The sequence below is a fragment of the Bombina bombina genome, chromosome 3, assembly GCF_027579735.1.
Source record: "Bombina bombina isolate aBomBom1 chromosome 3, aBomBom1.pri, whole genome shotgun sequence".
Classification (NCBI taxonomy): Eukaryota; Metazoa; Chordata; class Amphibia; order Anura; family Bombinatoridae; genus Bombina; species Bombina bombina.
Genome location: NC_069501.1, coordinates 666,329,553 through 666,353,063, shown reverse-complemented (window position 1 = coordinate 666,353,063; position 23,511 = coordinate 666,329,553).

Genomic DNA, 23,511 nt, shown 5'->3' with positions numbered 1-23,511 from the left:
TCCCTGATCTTGCTTTTACTTACCTATATACGTTTTTTTCTATTACAGGTTTTTGTAAGATATCTTTATTTCTATACACATTTTTTGATCAATTTTGATCTATCTAGATGTTAGAAGTCATCATATAGGTAAGACCGTACTATATATATATATATATATATATATATATATATATATATATATATATATATATATATATATGAAAACACAAGATGTATAGGGATGGCGCAGTGAGAGCAAGGTGATAAATATAATTTCCTACTTACAGGCTATGAACATTTGAAATATAAAAGAACCTATGTTCAAACAATAGATGCAACAATAATATTGTACATAAATATAAATGGTAGAGATGTAGTAATATAGGACACAGTTAAGGAAATACACCGGGGTGTGACCTATAAGTTCACAAGGTAGTCAAAAGTTCCTTATAGTGTCCCAAAGTGGCAGGTGTATGAAAAAATTCAGATATCAGCTTCTTCAAATCTTCTATATATCTCCTTAAGGGTGTGCACTTACATTAAAAACCCTCAATCAAATGAGGTAAGGATGATTCAGAAATGCTGGACTGGGTATAATACAGGGCGAGGAGTGCCCTCTATGCACACCGGCACTTGGACTCTTAACTCCTGATAAGGAGTGCAGACTTTCTTTTATTGGGACTATATCAGTACCACCTAGACTTGGGACTATTTATTTATATATGTCTTTATAATACCTCATATGCTGAGGTTTTTAAATGTGAGTTTACATTTGTCTGTTTAAACATATATGTAATATTAATAAACTGTATTACACTATATGTTTCTCTCTGGCTTTCTTACATGATACGGTGATTGAGAATCGAAAGTTTCCATATACAAGGACACGAAGAAGGGCACTAGTACCCTACACATCACAAAAAGAAAGTTTCAGCTGCCAGTGACGGTATATCCTAGAGGTGACATCCCAGTCCAGCATTTCTGAATCATCCTTACCTCATTTGATTGAGGGTTTTTAATGTAAGTGCACACCCTTAAGGGGATATATAGAAGATTTGAAGAAGCTGATATCTGAATTTTTTCATACACCTGCCACTTTGGGACACTATAAGGAACTTTTGACTACCTTAAGAACTTATAGGTCACACCCTGGTGTATTTCCTTAACTGTGTCCTATATTACTACATCTCTACCATTTATATTTATGTACAATATTATTGTTGCATCTATTGTTTGAACATAGGTTCTTTTATATTTCACATCTTCATAGCCTGTAAGTAGGCAATTATATTTATCATCTTGCTCTCACTGCGCCATCCCTATACATCTTGTGTTTGCATATTTCTTTGGGAGGTTTTGGGAACTCCTCCGACTTTTTTGGGGACAGGCTGCTAGTGGGAGCTTCAAAGGAATTTCTTTACATGTATAAGGGTATTTAAGAATTATAAATACGTGTCTTTAAACCTCAGGAGCGCTGTAGGGTTAGCTTGAAGGGTCTTCTCCTAAGAGCTTTCTGTCTTTCTTACTATCACACACACATATATATATATATATATATATATATATATATACCTGTATTAATCATGTACAATGTTGAATTATTCTAGTTCAAACCCAATTTTTAGTCCCTACCCAATTTGTAGTCCCTACCCGTACCTGCAATCATATATGCAATCATATTTGCAATCTTTGAATAATTATTATCCTGTAAATGTTGTGTTCCTATGCATTTATATGTATTAGTATAAACTATCGGCTAGATTACGAGTTTTGCCTTATGAGGGGTGCGGTACTAAGTTGCACGTTATTCTCACTGCTCACTTTCCTACAGTGCTGGTATTACAGGTTTTTCTAAACCCGGCGTTAAAAGATAAGAAGTGAGCGTAGAGCAAAATTGAGCTCCATACCGCACTCCAATACCAGCGCTGCTTAAGTCAGCGGTGAGATGGTTGTACGTGCTCGTGCACGATTTCCCCATAGACATCAATGAGGAGAGCCGGCTGAGAAAAAGTCTAATACCTGCAAAAAAGCAGCGTAAAGCTCAGTAACGCAGCCCCATTGATTCCTATGGGGAAACAAAATTTATGTTTACACCTAACACCCTAACATGAACCCTGAGTCTAAACACCCCTAATCTGACACTTATTAACCCCTAATCTGCTGGCCCCGACATCACCGACACCTAAATTATACTTATTAACCCCTAATCTGCCGCTCCGGACAACGCCGCCACCTACATTATACTTATTAACCCCTAATCTGTTGCCCCCAACATCGCCGACACCTACATTATATTTATTAACTCCTAATCTGCTGCCCACAAAATCTCCGCCACCTACCTACATTTATTAACCCCTAATCTGCCGCCCCTAACGTCGCCGCCACTATATTATATTTATTAACCCCTAAACCTAATTCTAACCCTAACACCCCCTAACTTAAATATAATAAAAATAAATCTAAATAAAAATTAGATATACCTAAATTATTCCTATTTAAAACTAAATACTTACCTGTAAAAAAAACCCTAAGCTAGCTACAATATAACTAATAGTTACATTTTATCTATTTTAGGGTTTATTTTTATTTTACAGGCAAGTTTGTATTTATTTTAACTAGATAGAATAGTTACTAAATAGTTATTAACTATTTACTAACTACCTAGCTAAAATAAATACAAATTTACCTGTAAAAAAAAAACCTAACCTGTTACACTAACACCTAACACTACACTACAATTAAATAAATTCCCTAAATTAAATACAATTAACTAAATTCAATAAAATTAACTAAATTACAAAAAACCCCACTAAATTACAGAAAATAAAAAACAAATTACAAGATCTTTAAACTAATTACACCTAATCTAATAGCCCTATCAAAATAAAAAAGCCCCCCCCAAAATAAAAAAAAACCCTAGCCTAATCTAAACTACCAATAGCCCTTAAAAGGGCCTTTTGCGGGGCATTGCCCCAAAGAAATCAGCTCTTTTACCTGAAAATACAAACACTAACCCCCGAAGATCCACTTAGAGTTTTGAAGATCCGACATCCATCTTCAACGAAGCCGGGAGAAGTCCTCATCAAAGCGGCATGAAGTCCTCAACGAAGCCGGGAGAAGTCTTCATCCAAGCCGGGAGAAGTGGTCCTCCAGACGGGCAGAAGTCTTCATCCAGACGGCATCTTCTATCTTCATCCATGCGGGGCGGGTCCATCTTCAAGACATCCGGCGCAAAGCATCCTCTTCCAACGATGACTACCTGATGAATGAAGGTCATTTTAAGTGATGTCATCTAAGATGGCTTCCCTTAGATTCCGATTGGCTGATATAATTCAGCCAATCGGAATTAGGGTTGAAAAAATCCTATTGACTGATGCAATCAGCGAATAGGATTAAACTTCAATCCTATTGGCTGATCCAATCAGTCAATAGGATTGAGCTCACATTCTATTGGCTGATTGGAACAGACTTAGATTTAGATTTAGACTTAGATTTAGGGGTTCATAAATTTAATATAGTGGCGGCGACATTGGGGGCGGCAGATTAGGGGTTAATAAATGTAGGTAGGTGGCGGCGATGTTAGGGACAGCAGATTAGGGGTTAATAATATTTAATTAATGTTCGCTAGGCAGGAGTGCGGCGGTTTAGGGTTAATATGTTTATTCTAGTGACGGCGATGTCGGGTGCGGCAGGTTAGGGGTTAATAATTTTATTTTAGTGTTTGCGATGCAAGAGGGCCTCGGTTTAGGGGATAATAGGTAGTTTATGGGTGTTAGTGTACGTTTTAGCACTTTAGTTATGAGTTTTATGCTACAGCTTTGTAGTGTAAAACTCATAACTACTGACTTTAAAATGCGGTACGAATCTTGACGGGATAGGGCGTACCGCTCACTTTTTGGCCTCCTAGGACAAGCTCATAATACCGGCGCTATGGAAATCCCATTGAAAATAGACTATACACAAATTGCGTAAGTTGATTTGCGGTAAGGCCAAAAAAGTGTGCGGTGCCCCTAAATCTGCAAGACTCGTAATACCAGCGGTAGTGAAAAAGCAGCGTTATAAGGCTTAACGCTGCTTTTTTACTCATAACACAAGACTTGTAATCTAGCCATATATGTTTGCATGAATTCTGTCATTTTATAGTTGGTTGATCACTATTGTATATTCATCAGTATGGGATGTATTTTCTATGAGACTAACAAAATAGTAATTTCTTTCTTCCTTTAAGTGTTTATGCATATGACAATGTGTTCTTTTGTTAAGTAATTTGATATGTATTGACATATTTTCAATATTCATGGTATTTACACGATATATGCTATCACTTTAAAATTGTTTAAAATTGTTTATAATTGATTAAGAAACTCCAGTGTTTATTGATCAGGTGTTGCCTTTATAAGCCCAATCAGCTTTCACCTGACCTTCTGTGAGTACGGAGCAATCCGGAAACGCGTCCTAGGTTGGGATGTGTGCTGTACCTCTGTTTTGTATCTGCATTTTAATCTTTGTATGCTGCTAGCCCACGTTGCTTAACTTTTAATCATTAAAGCGTATGTTTTTGAGTGAGCCGCTCTGGATTGCTTTTTCTTTTGATATCCTGTGTTAATAAGCTACGCCTATTATGGTTTGTAACCTGTACACTATGGGCTAGATTACAAGTGAGGCGCAAACAGTTTTGCACAAGCGATCTCATCTTTTCACAAGCCTTTTTCATTGCACTGATATTACAAGTTTGAGCGAAATTGCATAGCGCAATTACCAATTACGCTTCAATCCTTACCTCGATCTCAGAGCTGTGGTTAACTGTTTTCCGAAACAAAAAAGTTGCACAAAACACTTCAAAAATACATTAAAAAGTATATTTACACATATTAATTATGTCTAATTAAAATTATTTAAAAAAAATATTGCACAAAAAAGTTATAAGGGCTCAAAGATATGAGATCTCGAGTGTTAGAAAAAACAAAACAGGCAAATGGCTTTAACATTAAGACACATGCATATACATTGCTAAAGCTGTGTATGTATGTGTATATATATATGTCTATATATGTGTACATAAATATTATTGTATTTATATCTGTATATATGTATTTACAGTCATATATCTATAACATAATCGCGTTTGTAATGCGCCCGTTGTCAGTTGCCCGCGCCGCCTGCAGCACGAGACAGCTTCAGGAGCTCTAGATCTCAGCTGTAACATAACAGCTGGAGCTCCAGAAGCTTCAGGCGTCTGCCGCATATGGAGCAGGAGTGCGATCTGTGATCCACCTCCATATGAGGCCAGATGCCTGATTGTTACAGATAGTGACAATCTGTGTGTGTCACCTTCTGTAACGATCTTCTGCTGGTGCCGGCTGGAGGTACGGGCGGGAAGCGGGTGGCGGGTGGGCGGCTCAGCAGTGGAGGGGGGAGAGAAGGGGAGGGAGTGGGAGTGCCCTACTACTGAAAAAAAATGGACAGGGAGGGATGGGGCAACTACAAAGGAAAGAGGAGGGAGTAGGAGTGCCCTACTAAAGAAAGAATAAAAAAGGACAGGGAGGGATGGGACAGCTACACTACAGAAAAGGGGTTTGGGGGTGGGGGATAAATGGCAATTGCAGGGGGGGGAGGTGGGAGGAACCACTACACTACAGAAAAAAATAAAATAAAAAAGAATAGAAAATAAGGGGTTTATAGGTACTGTCAGACAAGTTTAGAAAGCTGTTTGAGGGGGGATCAGGGACAAAGGGATAGAGACAAGGACAGAGGGATTGGGACAGAAGGATAGGGGCAGAGGGTTAGGGACAGAGGGACATGGACAGAAGGATATGGACAGAGGGGTAGGGACAGAGGGATGACAGGGATAGAGGGATAGGGACAGAGGGACAGCACGATAGGGACAGAGGGATATGGACAGAGGGATAGGGACAGGGACAGAGGGATACGGATAGGGACAGATGGATTGGGACAGAGGCAGAGTGATAGGGACAGAGGTATAGGGACAGGGACAGAGGGATAAGGACAGAGGCAGAGGGATAGGGACAGAGGGATAGGGGGCAGATGAATATGGATAGAGGGAGAGGGATAGGGACAGGGATAGAGACATAGGGACAGGGATAGAGGGACAGGGACAGAGGAATAGGGACAGAGGGATATGGATAGAGGGACAGGGACAGAGGAATAGGAACAGGGATAGAGGGATAGGGACAGAGGCATATGGATAAAGGGATAGGGATAGAGGGATATGGATAAAGGGATAGGGACAGAGGGATAGGGATAGAGGGATAGGGACAGAGGGATAGGGACAGAGAGATAGGGGTAGGGAGGGATAAAGGGACAGAGAGATAGGGACAAAGGGATAGGGTCAGGATAGGGATAGAGGGACAGAAAAATAGTTACAGGGATAGAGGGATAGGGATAGATGGATAGGGATAGATGGACCTCACTTTAAAAAAATAGACTGCCCTCTGGGCAGGCTTATCTCCTAGTACACATATAAAAACATTAATATATATGTACACACATATAGACATTTAAATAAGTGCATTAGAGCTCTTTGCCATTAAATAGATAAAAACATGATAAACATATTTATGCAATATTCATATGTAATAAAGATTTTAAATATGTATTTACTGTAAATATTTTACATTTGCTAATGCAAATATGCTATGTTATTTGTGCAATGGTTGTTAGGTTGTTTTTTTTAACAATTTTCTTCATTGACTTTTCATGCGAAAATGCGATGGTATTTGTGTGATCTCGGATGTTAGTTTTTCCCTCCACTTTTTCTCTCCATTGATTTCTATGGGAGAATATATATGCACGCATGCGAAAACTTAAGTTAGGTTTTTCGCACTAATCGGGTTAACGCTAGTGCAAAATATTTTTTTTAACTTGTAATACGAACGCAACCCGACTAGCACAAAAAGCTTAACTCTAGCAGAGTTTTCTCGATTGCGAAAATAATAATAATACAGTGCCACTTGTAATCTAGCCCTATACATGTATATATATATATATATATATATATATATATATATATACTGTATATATATATATATATATATATATATATATATATATATATATATGGGTCTATCCAACAACTACAATTACTTAGCTTAACTAAGCCAAAGAAATAATGACTAAAGAAAGTTTTTTACATCTATTATTTTAAGAATTGTAGCTTATACATCACTGCATGAATTAAAATGTAACTTTTATTAGTATAATTTAAAAAAATATGCATTTACATTGCATCATTTAGAAACACACTCATGTGCACATTCAAGCCGAATTTAAAACCACATTGTATCAGCCTGCTATTTGCAGCAAAATAAGAGTGGTAGTTTTTACACATAGATGGTTATAAACTATAACTATTGCCTATGTTTCAGTGCACCATTAACCGTAATGTTTGCTTCCCTAAAGGATTCCAATATATAATAATAAATACACCTGAACTAAAGACTAAACTCATTCAATTTAGGAGCTAAATTATTGCTACCATATGTCAATCTAGTACTTCACTATAGGGCTATGAGAAGATAACTTAGAAATCATATTAAGGCTGAAAACAAGCAAGTTAAAATGGAGAAAAACTCTCCGGGTTGTGCTTCCCTGACATGTGTTTCACTAACACTTCTTCAGGGGGGCATGCTGCTCAAATGCTCCGATATTTAGTGGTATATTATTTACACCCCTTTGAGCACATAGGTTATTTTGCTCTTTTTTGTCTTCATATTAATACACTGATACATATTCTTCTTCTATTGGTGAATATTATTAATATTTGACAGAATGAGTCAATTTGATGTATTATATTTTCATTTAACCACACATATTCCCTGTATCTCTGTTTAATATTCCCTTAAAGGGCCATAATACCCAAATGTTTAAACACTTGAAAGTGATGCAGTATAGCTGTAAAAAGCTGACTAAAAAATATCACATGAACATCTCTATGTAAAAAAGAAAGATATTTTACTTCAAAAGTTCCTCAGTAGCCACATCCCATTGTAAAGGACTTCTAAGCAGCAAATCAGTATGTCTGTCCCGGGACAGCTGAAGGGATGAGCCTTGTGCACTCTCATCTTATTTCCCTATTCAGTGTATGGAAGTTTACAATGAAATCTCATGAGAGTTAAGTCAAATCTCATGAGATCACAGTAAAAGAGTTCATGACCTCAGCACTGCTGATGCTGATTGGCTGCTGTTCATTTCTTCATTTTTTTTATTTTTTTTTACCTGCAGCTGGGAGCAGCTGAGTATAAGTTTTTACACAGAACTTACTCTGCTGAGCTGAGGAAGTTGTGAGGTAAAATATCTTCCTTTTTTACATAGAGATGCTCAGGTGAGATTTTCCTGTCAGCTTTTTACAGTTATACTTCATCAGTTTCAAGTGATTTAGCATATGAGTATTATGTCCCTTTAATGATTTTGTCTTATTCAAATCTTATATACATTTTAGAAATTGTGTAACATTGAACAGAATTCGCAACAAATTTGCCTGAAAATATTTAGGGCAAGATTACAAGTAGCACATTTTAAAATTTTCTGCGCAATGTTATCTTTTCGCAATCAATTTCCATTGCGCAGGTATTACAAGTCTGTAGTTAACAGTTTTGCGCAACATAAAAGTTTCACAAAACACTTAAAAAATACATTACAAAGTACATTTACACTCATATTAACAATGTCTAATAAAAATGTTTTAAAAAAATATTGCACACAAAAGTTATAAGGGCTCAAAGATCTCAAGTGTTAGAAAAAAAAGCAGATGCAGGGATTTTACATTGACATTGATGGATTTATATGTATAGAGAAATGTTTAACAATGGAGATAATGAAAATATTTTACATTACAATCTCTTGCACATTAAACAATATCAGATGTATTTTCAGAGATTTTTGCATATAGATCTCGAGATATCTAGACATATATATATATATATATATATATACTGTATATATATATATATATATATATATATATATATATACACACTGTATATTTATATTCATATACATATCTCACAATTGATAGATATATCATTCCAAAAACCATCGCATATATAGAGAAATATTTATTTAGAAATAAATAGAACATATTCCGTTGCAAAAACATTTTCGCAAAATATGAAATATTTGCATTTTCATGTACACTTTTAAAGGATAATATGTCATGGGCTCAGCACTACATATAAGTGTTTTTTTCTTTTCTTTTTCTATTTATCTTCTCCATTGACTTCTATGGGGAATACGTGAACGCGCACGCAATGATAGCCTGAGGAAATGGTGCTGTGACACTGAGAAACGCGTTGCTGTATGGTTTTAACTGTGTTTTAATAAAACAATTTAACCCTATCTTGCTGCTATGTTATTGCTGTTTGGTACCGGAAAAGTCGTCCTGTGATCCATTGGTTCACTGATTGCCCTTGATATTGGCTTTCCTTCATTCCCTGGGATCGTTAGATGAGGATTGCTCCGGCTGTGGTGCTGTTTGTGAGTCTGCCGGAGAATCTGGCCTGTCTGTTGAGCACGTAATAGAGCTTTTCCACATGTGAGTAGGTCTAATCTACCTCCTCTCTTGTTTTTCTACTGATCTATACTATGAGGTGCATTCTACTTTTTGTATTTTAGCGCACGCAATTTTGCAGTTTGCATTACACGGCTTAACACGCGCAAAATAAGTTATTTCTCAACTTGTAATAGCTGTGCAATCCCAAATGCGAAAAAACCATAAAGCACTGAGTTTTTGCAATTGATTTGCTGCACAACTTGCAATCTTGCCCTTAGTTGTTTATCGATTAAACAATTTGGAATATATATCAGTTTTTTTTGCTTTTAAATTATAGCTTTTTTTAGTGTTACTTAGTGTTAGTGTAAATATATGAGTGATGGTAAGAATAAAAAGGGTTTTAAATATTGTGATAATTGTAATTGTGAAACAAAATTATTATATTGATAAAAAATAATAAAATATATCTTAGTAATTAAATATTTTATGGTGATGTATCATATGGTTTGATAATGTGCTGTCTAAACTACATTTGTGCAAATACATTTAAGTGAATAAAATATTTTGATCAACTAAGTTCAAATAAAAAGAACAACAATAGTGTTTATGAATGAAAATTGTTACTGATGACCTTTAAGTTGGTATCTGTTTTCTTTGCTTGTTATTTTCTACAACATTTTCTGTATACTGTATATTCCTAATTACTGTTCAGTTCATGTTTTTTCATAAATGTACATAGTAATTATTGTTGTCATTCATTCCTATAACTTTGACATTATCTAGTAGATATATCAACTTGCATTCAGCCTGTAGTCATACTTTTTCTAAGTTACCATCCTATAGCTAGAGATATTTTTTTCTAGCACTTTAAAGCTGTAGGATTGCTTTGATGTACTTTCTGAAAGTCTCTTGCCACTGTTTTTGTTTTTTTGCCTTTCTTCTCATATTTGTCTGCATTTTTTATATTGTTTATATTATTTTCCATAATTCAAACTCTCACCTGATGTGTCACCATACCAACATAGAATTTCGGACATAAGCAAATTAAAACATATATTGCTCCTTCTCTTGTGCATGAAAAATATTGTCTTATTTTGTGTTGGTAACCAAAAGTATCTATTATTGATCTCATAGATTTTACATAACAACATGTTGAGCAGTTTCCACATAGATGAATCCCTGGATTAGATAGTATCTGTTTGGGTGTATGTATGTAATGACTTCGGACAGGTTGATCTCTCAGATTTGAAGGCCTTTACACAGTGATCCCCTTTTTGCCCTGCTTGTTAGCTAATGTTGGGTCATTTTGTAAAATGTGCCAGTTTGTGTTAATAATCTTAATTACTTCTTGTTTTTGTGGGCAGAACATGTTTATGAATCATGGAGCTGTATTGGGGGCTGAATTCTTTTGGATATTCTGTTTGGACTGTAATAACTTCATTTTTTCTCTCTGTTTTTAAGGCTTTATATTTTGCTTTGCTTAATCTGCCTTCTACTATATCCCCTCTGTAACAATTTCAATGTTAATATTATGCTCTCTTGTTGATATATTTGTAAATTGAAGCAATTACGTTTCAATCTTAGAAATTCCCCCAAAAATAAAATATCATCTACGAATCTCATCCAAATAGGAATTAATCTATTTAACATTTTTATCTGAAAATACTAACTTTTGTACAGGTTGACATATGTTCCGGCACAAGCTGTGCCCATTTCTGTGCTCTGGGTTTGAATCTTTAAATGTAAAGTAATTATATGTCAAAATATAATTCAACAGACTAATGATAAATTCATTATGATATAGTATTCATCTTTGTTTGTTGATAGATAATATTTTGTTGCATTAATTCCATCACTGTGTCTGTTACTAGTATATCTGTATCTATACCAAGCTTGATACATAAATCAAACAATATAATGATAAACTAAAACAATTTGAAACTAAATTTGATTTATTTGATAAATATCAACAATATCAAAAAGAGTTGAATAAATTATAACACAATTTAATCGAAAACAAACAACAGAAACGCCAAAGAGATTTGGAAGACTTCCAGAGAAAGTGTCAGGGAACCAGGAATCAGACAGACGTGAATTGCTAAATTAATTACACCTTTATTAAATACATAACAAAAAATGAGTCAAAAAGCCAAATGACAAGCCAGGAGTCAAATCCAGTGCTGGTAGTCAGACGAGCTGGTACAGAACACAAAGATCAATGGAGTGAGGAACAAGTAAGGGATGAGGAACCAAAAGAAATTTCAAACAAGCCAGGTTATACACAGAATCCGGAACACAGGAACTCACAGAGAAGTCAGAGACAATGCAAGGGCAAAGGCAGAATGAACAGAAGCACTTTAAATAGTAAGTGATGACATCCTAATTCTGGGACTGCAACCTGTCTCTCACTGATGATGTTTTCCATTTTGGCTATAAGAGCGAGCCTGGGTGTAGTGAGGTGAGTCAAAATGGCATCAAAGATAAAAAGCAGCAAATAACAAACAAAATCAGGGTGAAACCCTAACAGTACCCTCCCCTCAATGACCTCTCCTCTGCGTGTGGAGGGTGGGTGCATGAACATCAGAGGAAGGAACTCATGAATACTCAACGGACCGTAACCCCTCCAGTGAACCAAATACTGTAGGTGACCTCTGGACATACAAGAGTAAATAATGCAGCTGACCTCATATTATTCATGGTTGTTAACAGAAATAGGACAGGGGTGAGGCAACACAGTGGTAAACCGATTACAAGCCAATGTTTTCAAGAGGGAGACATGAAAAACATTGGAGATGCGCATTGCAGATGGAAGGTTAAGAGCGAAGGCAATCGGATTGACCCGTCGGCCCAACATAATGGAGAGCCAGCTTATTGGAAGGCACATGAAGGTTTAAGTTGTGGGAGGACAGCCAAACCCTATTCTCGACCTGGTAGGTAGGCGTGGGTAGACACATACGGTCCGTCTGGAACTTTTGGCGCTGCATTCCGACGAAGGCAATCCTGAATCTGCACCCAAGTGGAACAGAGTTGCCGGAGATGCTTCTACAAAGCTGGAATACCCTGAATGAATCATGCAACAAGGATAGTTAAAACCAATAGTTTGCCATGAACGGACACAACTGGACGGAAGGATTAATAACACTATTACAAGCAAATTCTGCCCAAAGTAACAGGTCAGACCAGTTATTGTGGTTATCTGAGACATAGCAACAGAGGAACTGTTCCAGACCTTGGTTAGACCGTTCTGCAGCCCCATTGGATTAAGGGTGATAGGCCGAGAAGAAGGAAAGATGGATCCCCATTTGGGCACAAAAGGACCGCCAAAATCTAAAGACAAACTATCTCATTGGGTAACCCATGTAAATGAAAAACCTCCTGGGCAAAAATTGAAGCAAGCTCCTGAGCAGTAGGCAGCTTCTTTAAGGGAATGCAATGTGAAATTTTGGAAAAACAGTCAACACTATCATCAGGATAACAGTATTGTCATTGGAAACAGGAAGGTCAACAATGAAGTTCATATAAAGATGTGTCCAAGGACGCTCACCCTTAGCAATATGTTGGAGAAGACATTGAGGAGTCTTATTCTGTGCACAAACTGAGCAGGAGGCAACATACGCAGCAACATCAGAATGAAAACCTTGCCACCAGAATTGTGTGACAGACCAAATCATTTGGTTCTTGCCCGGGTGACCTGCAGCTTTAAGATAGTGGTAAGTGTGTAATAGTTTGGTGCAAAGATTCTTAGGAACAAAGCACTTGTCACTAGGTTTCTCTGGAGGGGCATTGGAGGGGCATTGGTTTGTGCAGCCAGGATCTCCTCCCCCAAGGGAGAAGTCAAATTGGTACATATGGTGGCCAAAATATCCTCAGGAGTTTTAACTGGCGTGAGTACAGACTCCTCCTTGTACAGAGGCAAAAATTGTCGAGAGAGGGCATCAGCCCTAACATGTTTATTACCAGGCAGGTAGGAAACCACATAATTGAACCAAGACAAAAATAGTGCCCATCTGGCCTGTTGGGGCAACAAACATTTAGCTTTGGATAGGTAGATCAAATTCTTGTGGTCAGTGAGGATGATCGCCAAAATTATGGCCAGTATCTGTCGCCAATTTTGTAATTGCATCCCGCTAGGGACAATTTCTTAGAAAAGAAACCACATTGATGCAAGGAACCCTCAGATATAGGAGGTAAGAGGGCACCTATTCCTGTCTCTAGAAAGAAAGGCAGAGCAGGATTAGGATGAGCAAGAACTGGGGCGGCAGCAAAGGCAGTCTTAAGACCCTCAACGGCCTTAATTGCAGTAGGTGATCAATGGAGTTGATCATTCTCTTTATGGGTCATGGCTGTGGTAGGTTGACCAAGGAAGAAAAGCTTTTAATAAACTTTCTAAAGTAATTGGTGAAGCCCAAAAAACGTTGAATAGACTGAAGACCAACTGGGCGAGGCCACTGCAGAACTGCAGATATCTTGTCAGGATCCATGGAGAACCCTGCAATGAAAAATACATAACCAAGGAAGGTTATTGAGTTTGATGGAACTCACATTTCTTGAGCTTGCAAAACAGGCCGTTCTAACATAATTTCTGAAGTACCCGTGTGGCATCAGAACGATAAGCCTCAAGTGTATGAAGATGTCATCTAAGTACACCACAACACACTGTTGTAACATATCTCGTAGGACATCATTAATAAATTTCATGAAAACAGCAGGAGGATGTCATGTCTCCAGGAAAATAAAAATAGAATTGTAGCTTTTTTCCAATATTTAACAAATATAGCTTTGAATAAGTTAAATTCATGGAATAAAGCAACTTAATATTAGTAATTGATAAGTGATTTGTGTAAATAAAAAATAATACAGAGTGGAAAATCTGAGGAATAAGATTCTTAAAGTAAACTCACTCAGAAATAAGATTTGTCTTACTAGAGACAGGCTGTATTAATGACAAAAAATAATATACTCTGTGCGCACAAGAGAAAAATAGGAGACAAAAATGGAGAGCAAAAAGATAGAAAAAATATGTATCCGATAATAATAATATGTAAACTTGAATTGACAAAATATAGTTTGTAAGGTATAAGATAATCTTACTTGAGGCAAAAACAGTTTATGAGCTTGAGGAAGTTTGTACCTGATCGGAGACTGAAATGTATCGAAGACACAGCTGGGAAGCAGCGTTATTGATTTGGCAGCGTTCACTGAACAGGTCAGAGAGGAGGAGGCTGCAAGATGTGAGAGCTGTACGATCCTGTGATACAGCGTGTGAGATGACGTCACAGATTCAGGCTATAGATTACGGCAAGGGATAAATACCTTGGAGAAGTAAGTTTTGGAAGATATAATAAGTTGAGATACTCTTTGAAAGTGAAAACTTGATCCAATGTAGATGATTCTCAGAAATTAGTTAAAGGCTTGAGAGAGTAGAAACGGAGGAACAGGAAGTTCTTCAGAAACACAACTTCAATAATCAAGCATTAGACAGGTGTGTCTGGTATCCTTTTATAGGTGAATAGTAAAGGTGGACAAAGGGATTTAAGGTGGAATCATGACAGATCCCCCGTCTCAAGGCGGACCTCCTGGGAGCAGAGACCCAGGTTTGGAAGGGTTGCGAAGATGAAATTCACGTAAGAGCTCTGGAGCCTGAATATCACGTAAGGGAATCCAAGAGTCATCTTCAGGACCATATCCCAACCAACGGACCAGATATTCAACTCGTCTCCAACGGTTGCGGGAATCCAAGATCTTTTCCACCTCAAAGTCAGACTGATCTGCACACAAATCCGTATCAGAGGAATCAGTCCCGGGTAGTGAGTCTAATGTACCAGAATAAGGTTTCAAGAGAGACACATGGAAGGAAGGATGAATCCGTAGATGAGCTGGCAAATGGAGAACGACTGCATTAGGATTTAGGATTTTCTTAATTTTGAAGGGACCTATAAATTGGGTTGCCAATTTTTTGCAGGGAACTTTCAGTTTTATATTTTTCGTGGATAACCATACACGATCTCCAGGTTTATATGAAGGGGGTGGTATATGTTTCTTGTCAAAATAAAACTTTTGTTTATCTTTTGCATTCTCCAGATGTTTTTTCAATAAAGGTATAGAGTTTTTCAGTTCAGTAATATATTCGACAGCATAGGGAGAAGATGAGGTAAAGTTGGAAGTGGGTATTGTTCTCGGATGATAACCATAAGAAGCAAAAAATGGTGTCATTTTAGTAGAAGTGTTAATCGAATTATTATAAGCGAATTCCGCCATTGGTAGCCAGTCTGACCAATCATCTTGAACTTGAGATATATAACACCGAAGATACTGCTCTAACGTTTGATTTAGTCGTTCTGTCAAACCGTTAGATTGCGGATGAAAAGCTGTTGTGAATCTGGGGGTGATCTTCAATAGATGACATAATTCCCTCCAGAATCTGGAGGTGAACTGAGTCCCCCTATCTGTAACTATTGAAAGTGGTAGACCATGTAATTTTACGATATGGTTGATGAAACAGGTAGCAGTGGTTGTTGCAGAGGGTATCTTCTTAAGTGGAATGAAATGTCCCATACGAGTAAGGTGATCAACGACTACTAGGATACAGGTATAGTTCTTCGAAGGTGGTAACTCTACAATGAAATCCATTGAAATCATATGCCAAGGAGTGTCAGGTATTGGCAGAGGAGTCAACAAACCGAATGGTTTATGCGAAGGTCGTTTGGTTCGGGAACAAACTTGGCAGTCAGTGATATGGCTACAAATATCTTGTTTCATTTTCGGCCACCAATATTCTCTATTCAACAATTCATGGGTTTTAGTAATACCCGGATGTCCTGCTAATGGAAGATTATGGAAATGATGAAGTAATTGTTTTCTTAATGTTGGTGGTACATACAGAAGTTTGTGATAATGATATAAACCAGTCTTAGAATCCTTAATACAGATTGAAGGGATTGTGGAATCTTTGAGTTGAGCATTTAGTAGATCAGAATGAAATGAGGTAATGGAGGCTAAGAATCTGTGAGTGGGTATGATATTTTGTGCCTCTTCCTTTTCAGGTACATTCTGAAAAGTTCTGGATAGAGAGTCTGCTTGAGTGTTTTTTGATCCTGGACGGTAGTGGATGAGATAATTAAAGCGATCTAGAAAAAGGGACCATCGGACCTGACGTGAAGATAAAGTTTTGTTTTTCTTTAGGTACTGTAGATTCTTGTGATCTGTAAGTACTAAAAAAGGTTTGGATGTGCCTTCAAGAATATGCCTCCAATGTTCCATGGCAACTTTTATTGCTAAAAGTTCTAGGTCACCCACAGAGTAATTCCTTTCTGCTGGAGTCAAGAGTCGGGAATAAAAGGCAACAGGATGGTTAGCTTGTGAACCAATGCGTCGTTGAGACAAAATTGCCCCAACACCAACATTTGAGGCATCAACTTCTAAGGTAAAATCTGCTTCTGGATCAGGAAGCTGTAAGATGGGAGCTGAAGTAAAACATTTTTTCAAATGTTCGAAAGCTTCTTGTGCTTCAGTAGTCCAACAGAATTTAATTTTTCCTGTCAATTTAGTTAAGGGTTGGACTATGGAAGAATACCCCTGAATAAATCTTCTGTAAAAATTAGAAAAACCAAGGAACTTTTGGAGAGATTTTAAATTGGTAGGGACAGGCCAATCCAAAACAACCTTTATTTTATCAGGATCCATTTCTATGCCAGTTGGGGAGATGATGTAACCCAGAAATTTGATTGTCTTTACATGGAATTGACATTTTTCTAATTTAGCATAAAGATGATGCTCTCTTAACCTCATTAAAACCCATCGTACGTGTTTGATGTGGTCAGTTATGTTCTTAGAATAAATTAAAATGTCATCTAGATATATCACTACGCAGATATCTAATAAATCCTTGAATATCTCATTTATAAAAAACTGAAAAGTTGCTGGAGCATTTGTCAAGCCAAAAGGCATGACATTGTACTGATATAAGCCATAACGAGTTTTAAAAGCTGTTTTCCACTCATCCCCTTTTCTTATGCGTATGAGATTATACGCACCTTTCAAATCTAGTTTGGTAAAGATTTGAGCATCAGTTAATCTTTCTAAGAGTTCAGGGATGAGTGGAAGTGGGTAGCGATTCTTTACTGTAATTTCATTTAAACCCCTGTAATCTATAATAGGACGTATAGTACCGTCTTTATTGGTCACAAAAAACATTCCAGCTGCTGCTGGAGAAGTGGAAGTGGATATAAACCCTTTTCTTAAATTTTCATCGAGATATTCTCTAAGGTATTGTAATTCTTTATTAGACATAGGATATATTTTACCAAAAGGTATGGTGGTATTAGGTTTAGTGTCTATAGGACAATCGAATGGCCTATGTGGTGGTAGATTTTCTGCCTCTTTAAGATTAAACACATCTGAAAACTCAAGGTATTCTGGGGGTAGTTGAGGTTGTATGTGGTTTATAGAGATTGTAGGATAACAAGTATTGGTACAGTACTGAGATGTATATTGTATATTATTGTTTACCCAATCAATACTTGGATTATGCAGCTGCAACCAAGGGTATCCTAAAATGATAGGATGGATAGAGTTAGGTAGTATATCGAATGTGATATATTCAGTATGTCCATTACCTGTAGTAGTGAGTAGTGGAATAGTGTGGTGTGTTATTGGACCTTTTAAATGAGTGGAACCATCAATAACTTTGACAAGAATAGGGAATTGCTTTAACACTCTGGGTATTTTATTTTTTGTAACATAAGTTTGATCCATGAACATGCCAAACGCCCCTGAATCGATCATGGCCTTATTCAGCAGAAGATGTTGATCCCACTGCAAAGACAATGAAATGGTTAAGTGTGATAATATTTTAGAATTAATTTGAGGGTTAACTATCAATATCTTACCCCTCTTCTGGCGTATTAGAGTTGGACAAGTGGACACGGTGTGGTCTTTGTTTCCACAATACATACAAAGATTTAAACTTCTTCTTCTTTGTTTTTCTTCGTATGTTAGAGGACCCTTAATTGTGCCAATTTCCATAGGTACAGGACTTGAAGAAGGTTGTTGTACATGTGGTTGATGGTACTTCTTTGGAAATGGTTCGGGTGGTACCTTTTCAGCACGGCGTTCCCTGAATCTCCTATCCATTGAAATAGAGATCTTTATGAGAGACTCAAGCGTGTCTGGGAACTCAATACGAGATAACTCATCTTTCAAATGTTCTGATAGTCCCAGACGAAACTGGTTGCGTAGAGAGACTGAGTTCCACTGAGACTCCGTAGCCCATAGTTGAAACTCAGCGACGTAGTCCTCAACTGGTCGTTTGCCCTGCTTAAGTGTTCTTAAATTATTTTCAGCAGTCAGTTGGGTGTTGCGGTCCTCATACAATAAAGCCATTGCGTTAAAGAAATCTTCCAGTGAACCTAAAATGGGATCATTAGCCTCAAAAAATTTGTCAGCCCATAATCTGGGTTCCCCACTTAAATATGAGATCACAGTACATACTTTTACTCTATCAGAATAATATGTTTTAGGTTTCATAGAGAACATGAGTAAACATGCATTGCGAAATTCACGGAAGCGAGTGCGTACACCAGCAAACACACTTGGTGGGTTAATCTTTGGTTCAGGGTGTTCAGCTGCCTTTTGTGTAATAAAGTCATTCAAAATACTTTTCAAAGTGTTATTTTCATTTTTTAACTCTGTTAAACCCTGAGCTAATATCTCCACCTTTTGATTTAAACTGGTTATTTCATTTGCCATTGCTGCAGGATCCATATTTAAGAATAACTTTATATATTTTTTAGGCTTGATTATTCTGTCATGTCTCCAGGAAAATAAAAATAGAATTGTAGCTTTTTTCCAATATTTAACAAATATAGCTTTGAATAAGTTAAATTCATGGAATAAAGCAACTTAATATTAGTAATTGATAAGTGATTTGTGTAAATAAAAAATAATACAGAGTGGAAAATCTGAGGAATAAGATTCTTAAAGTAAACTCACTCAGAAATAAGATTTGTCTTACTAGAGACAGGCTGTATTAATGACAAAAAATAATATACTCTGTGCGCACAAGAGAAAAATAGGAGACAAAAATGGAGAGCAAAAAGATAGAAAAAATATGTATCCGATAATAATAATATGTAAACTTGAATTGACAAAATATAGTTTGTAAGGTATAAGATAATCTTACTTGAGGCAAAAACAGTTTATGAGCTTGAGGAAGTTTGTACCTGATCGGAGACTGAAATGTATCGAAGACACAGCTGGGAAGCAGCGTTATTGATTTGGCAGCGTTCACTGAACAGGTCAGAGAGGAGGAGGCTGCAAGATGTGAGAGCTGTACGATCCTGTGATACAGCGTGTGAGATGACGTCACAGATTCAGGCTATAGATTACGGCAAGGGATAAATACCTTGGAGAAGTAAGTTTTGGAAGATATAATAAGTTGAGATACTCTTTGAAAGTGAAAACTTGATCCAATGTAGATGATTCTCAGAAATTAGTTAAAGGCTTGAGAGAGTAGAAACGGAGGAACAGGAAGTTCTTCAGAAACACAACTTCAATAATCAAGCATTAGACAGGTGTGTCTGGTATCCTTTTATAGGTGAATAGTAAAGGTGGACAAAGGGATTTAAGGTGGAATCATGACAGAGGATTGCATAGGCCAAAGGGCATAACAAGATATTCATAATGACCGCTCCTGATCTTAAATGCTGTTTTCCATTTGTGGCCCTCTTTGATCCTAACGAGATTGTAAACTCCTCTTAGATTGAGTTTAGAAAAGACCGTAGCTCCCTTGAGGCGGTCAAAGATTTCCGTGATGAGTGGAATAGGGTAAGCATTTTAAATGGTAAGGCGATTAAGACCCCTATAATCGATACATGGTCTTTACTCTCCACCCTTCTTATTCACAAAGAAGAAGTCAGCCCCTGCTGGAGAGCAGGGTTTGTGGATTTCCCCCCGCAATAGGACTTTGGCAACATACTCCTCCATAGCACTGTTCTCCGCAACAGACAGAGGGTAAACCTGGCCTGAGGAGTAATGACTCCAGGTTGCAGTTCTATGGTACAATCGTAAGACTAGTGAGGAGGCAACGTACCAGCCCATACTTTGTCAAAAGCATCTTGGAACTCTCAATACTCTTCTGGCAATATACAGTAGATACCGAAGAAGTACACAAGACTTTGACTGGTTTCCGGAGACAAGTGGAAGTGCATTGCGGGGACCATAACAATATGTCAGACCTAGGCCAGTCAAGACTAAGATTATGCTTTTAGAGCCAGGGATAATCCAGAAGAACTGGAAAATGTGGAGAGGTTACCACCTGGAACTGGCGAGTTTCATAATGGCGTTTCCCAACAGCTATGAATAACGGAGCATTTTCATGAGTAAAGAGTGCTGGCTGGAAGGGCCTGCCATCAATAGCCTCAATAGCAAGTGGAACAGACCAAGGCAGTACAGGAATGGAATGCTGTGATACAAAATCATTGTCAGAGGAATAGCCCACAGCACCAGAGGCTACAAGAGCCTGGGTAACTATAGAAGAGTCCACCTAGGAAAGCACAACCGTGACCAAATGTTTATCTTTAAGACTCAGAGGTTAGAGGAATGAGGATAAAGCACTCAAGGTCTGTCCCCGACAGGACCTTAGGTGCAGGCATTTCCCGGATGTGTAGAACAAGACTTTAAAAGGTGGCCTTCTAGCCCACAATGGAGACAGAGACCCTCCTTCCTCCTAAAAGCCCTCTCCACTGTGGAGAGGCACGTGAATCCTAACTGCATAGGCTCAGTAGTACCTGGTGTCTTGGGACCAGAAGGCATGGGAGGAGAGGGAGGCATAGATGGGGACAAAAACATAGGAGACAACTGGACAGGAGGCTTCCATAACCGCTCCTTCAAAGAAGGTCTCTCTCTCAGTCTGATGCCAGTTAGGATTAGAAAAGACACCAAGGCCTTCGAGATCCTCTGGTAAATCTCTGGCAGCAACTTCATCTTAATCGCATTGGAAAGCCCATGAGAGAATGCCCACCTGGTTCAAAAAACCTCTCTACTGATTAGGATCACCTCCATATTTCTGAGGAAGCGGTGCAGAGCCGGACATGCTCCTGGAAAGACTAGGTGCAGCAGCGGTAACAGGAGCAATAGCAACCATAGCTTGTGGGGTACCCTGGTCCAAACTTGCAATGCTAGTCAGAAGGTTTTGCAGGGCTAGTGCAATCTGATACATGCCGTTATCCAGTTCATCCATCCTGGAAATGATGGTGGGTAAAAGTGGATTATTAGCACCCCCAGGATTCATGGCCTTTGCGTAATGTCAGGGAACCAGGAATCAGACAGAGAAGTGAATTGCTAAATTAATCACACCTTTATTAAAAAAATAACAAAAATAATAAAGAGTCCAAAAGCCAAATGACAAGCCAGGAGTCAAAGTCAGTGCTGGTAGTCAGACGAGCCAGATCAGGAGCCAAAGCGAGTAGTCAGATGATCAACGGACACAGGAACAAGCCAGGGATCAGGAACCAGAAGGGACGTCAAAAAGCCAGGTTATACATAGAATCAGGAACAAAGGAACTCACAGAGAAGTCTGAGACAACACAAGGGCAAAGGCAGCCTTAACAGATGCACTTTAAATAGTTAGTGATGAAATCATTATTCTGGGACTGCAACCTGTCTCTCACTGATGATGTTTTCCAGTTTGGCCATAAGAGGGAGCCTGGGTGTAGTGAGCAACATTACACACTATGCTGCAGGTGAGGAGAGAGACGGGTGAGTCAAAATGGCAGTCAAGATAAAAAACAGCAAATAGCAAATGAAATCAGGGTGAAACCCTGACAGAAAGAGAGTATATACAAGGAGATCAGGTATCCAAAAGAACAAAAAAAACATTAGATTGTTTTTATATAATAGTGAATCTAGTAACAGTGAAAGTGAATCAGATGTTTCTGATACTGAAACACCATCTATGACTGGACAACAATTTTAGTCTAACCTCATACAAACAACGTGTTATAGAGATACAACACTCATCTACTCTAATGCCGAATCCCAGAAGATACAATTGGTTTAACCTCTAAAAACCAAGGTGAATACAAACTGGAAAAAGAGCGATCTGGGATGGCGCTCCAACAAAAGGGGAGCTAAGAGTTAAACTGTGTAATGTGCATGGACTCTGATATTAAATATATATGTGTGTGTACACTAGTGATTATTTATAATAAATTTGAATTGGAATATAATAGGTCAATATGTGTATGTACACTAGTGATTACTTATAATAAATTTGAATAGGAATAGCAATGAACTAATCCGATATGAAAATAGCAGGCAATTGAATAGAAAGAATTAAATTTAAATATGAATAATGTTTATTACATTCGATAAAAATATATAATGATGCCGGCATCTAAAAACAAACAGAATAAGCTCAAAGAGAAATATCAATGTTAAAAAGTACGATCAAATGATCTCATCTTAAGCAAATAACAACAATAATAAAGATACATGGGAATTCTAAAACCTGTTTCTTCCTGTTAGTATTGCAACATTGTCCAGAGAATGGTTATTTTGTGCAAACTTGTAGCCAAAATATCGGATAACTTGTGTCCTCCTTTCCTCGGTGTTGAAGGTTAATGCAGCGTTCTCTGCAAGCGGTAGAGGATACTGTGATCCCCGTATGTACACAAACAGTTCCAGGCTGTAGTGCAAAGGTGTTCCGGTGCAAAAGGTGTTCCGGTTTGAATGACTCTTTGATAATCCCACAAGGTATGGTAAAGGACCGGAGTTCCAAACAGGATGTGGATAAACAGATGGACTAGTATGAGTAGGTCCTGGGACAGGGATTACACATATGGAGCAAGCTCAAACAAGATTTTTATAGCTGCCCGATGTACCTGTCCTATCTACTTACGTATCCAATCTGTTGCTTGCAAAAGTACTATTATTCTGGTGCACAGGAGCAATCGGCAAATCTACGCGTTTCAGCCGCCAGGGGCCTTTATCAAGATGCCTGATTGCTCTAATCTCCATTTTTAA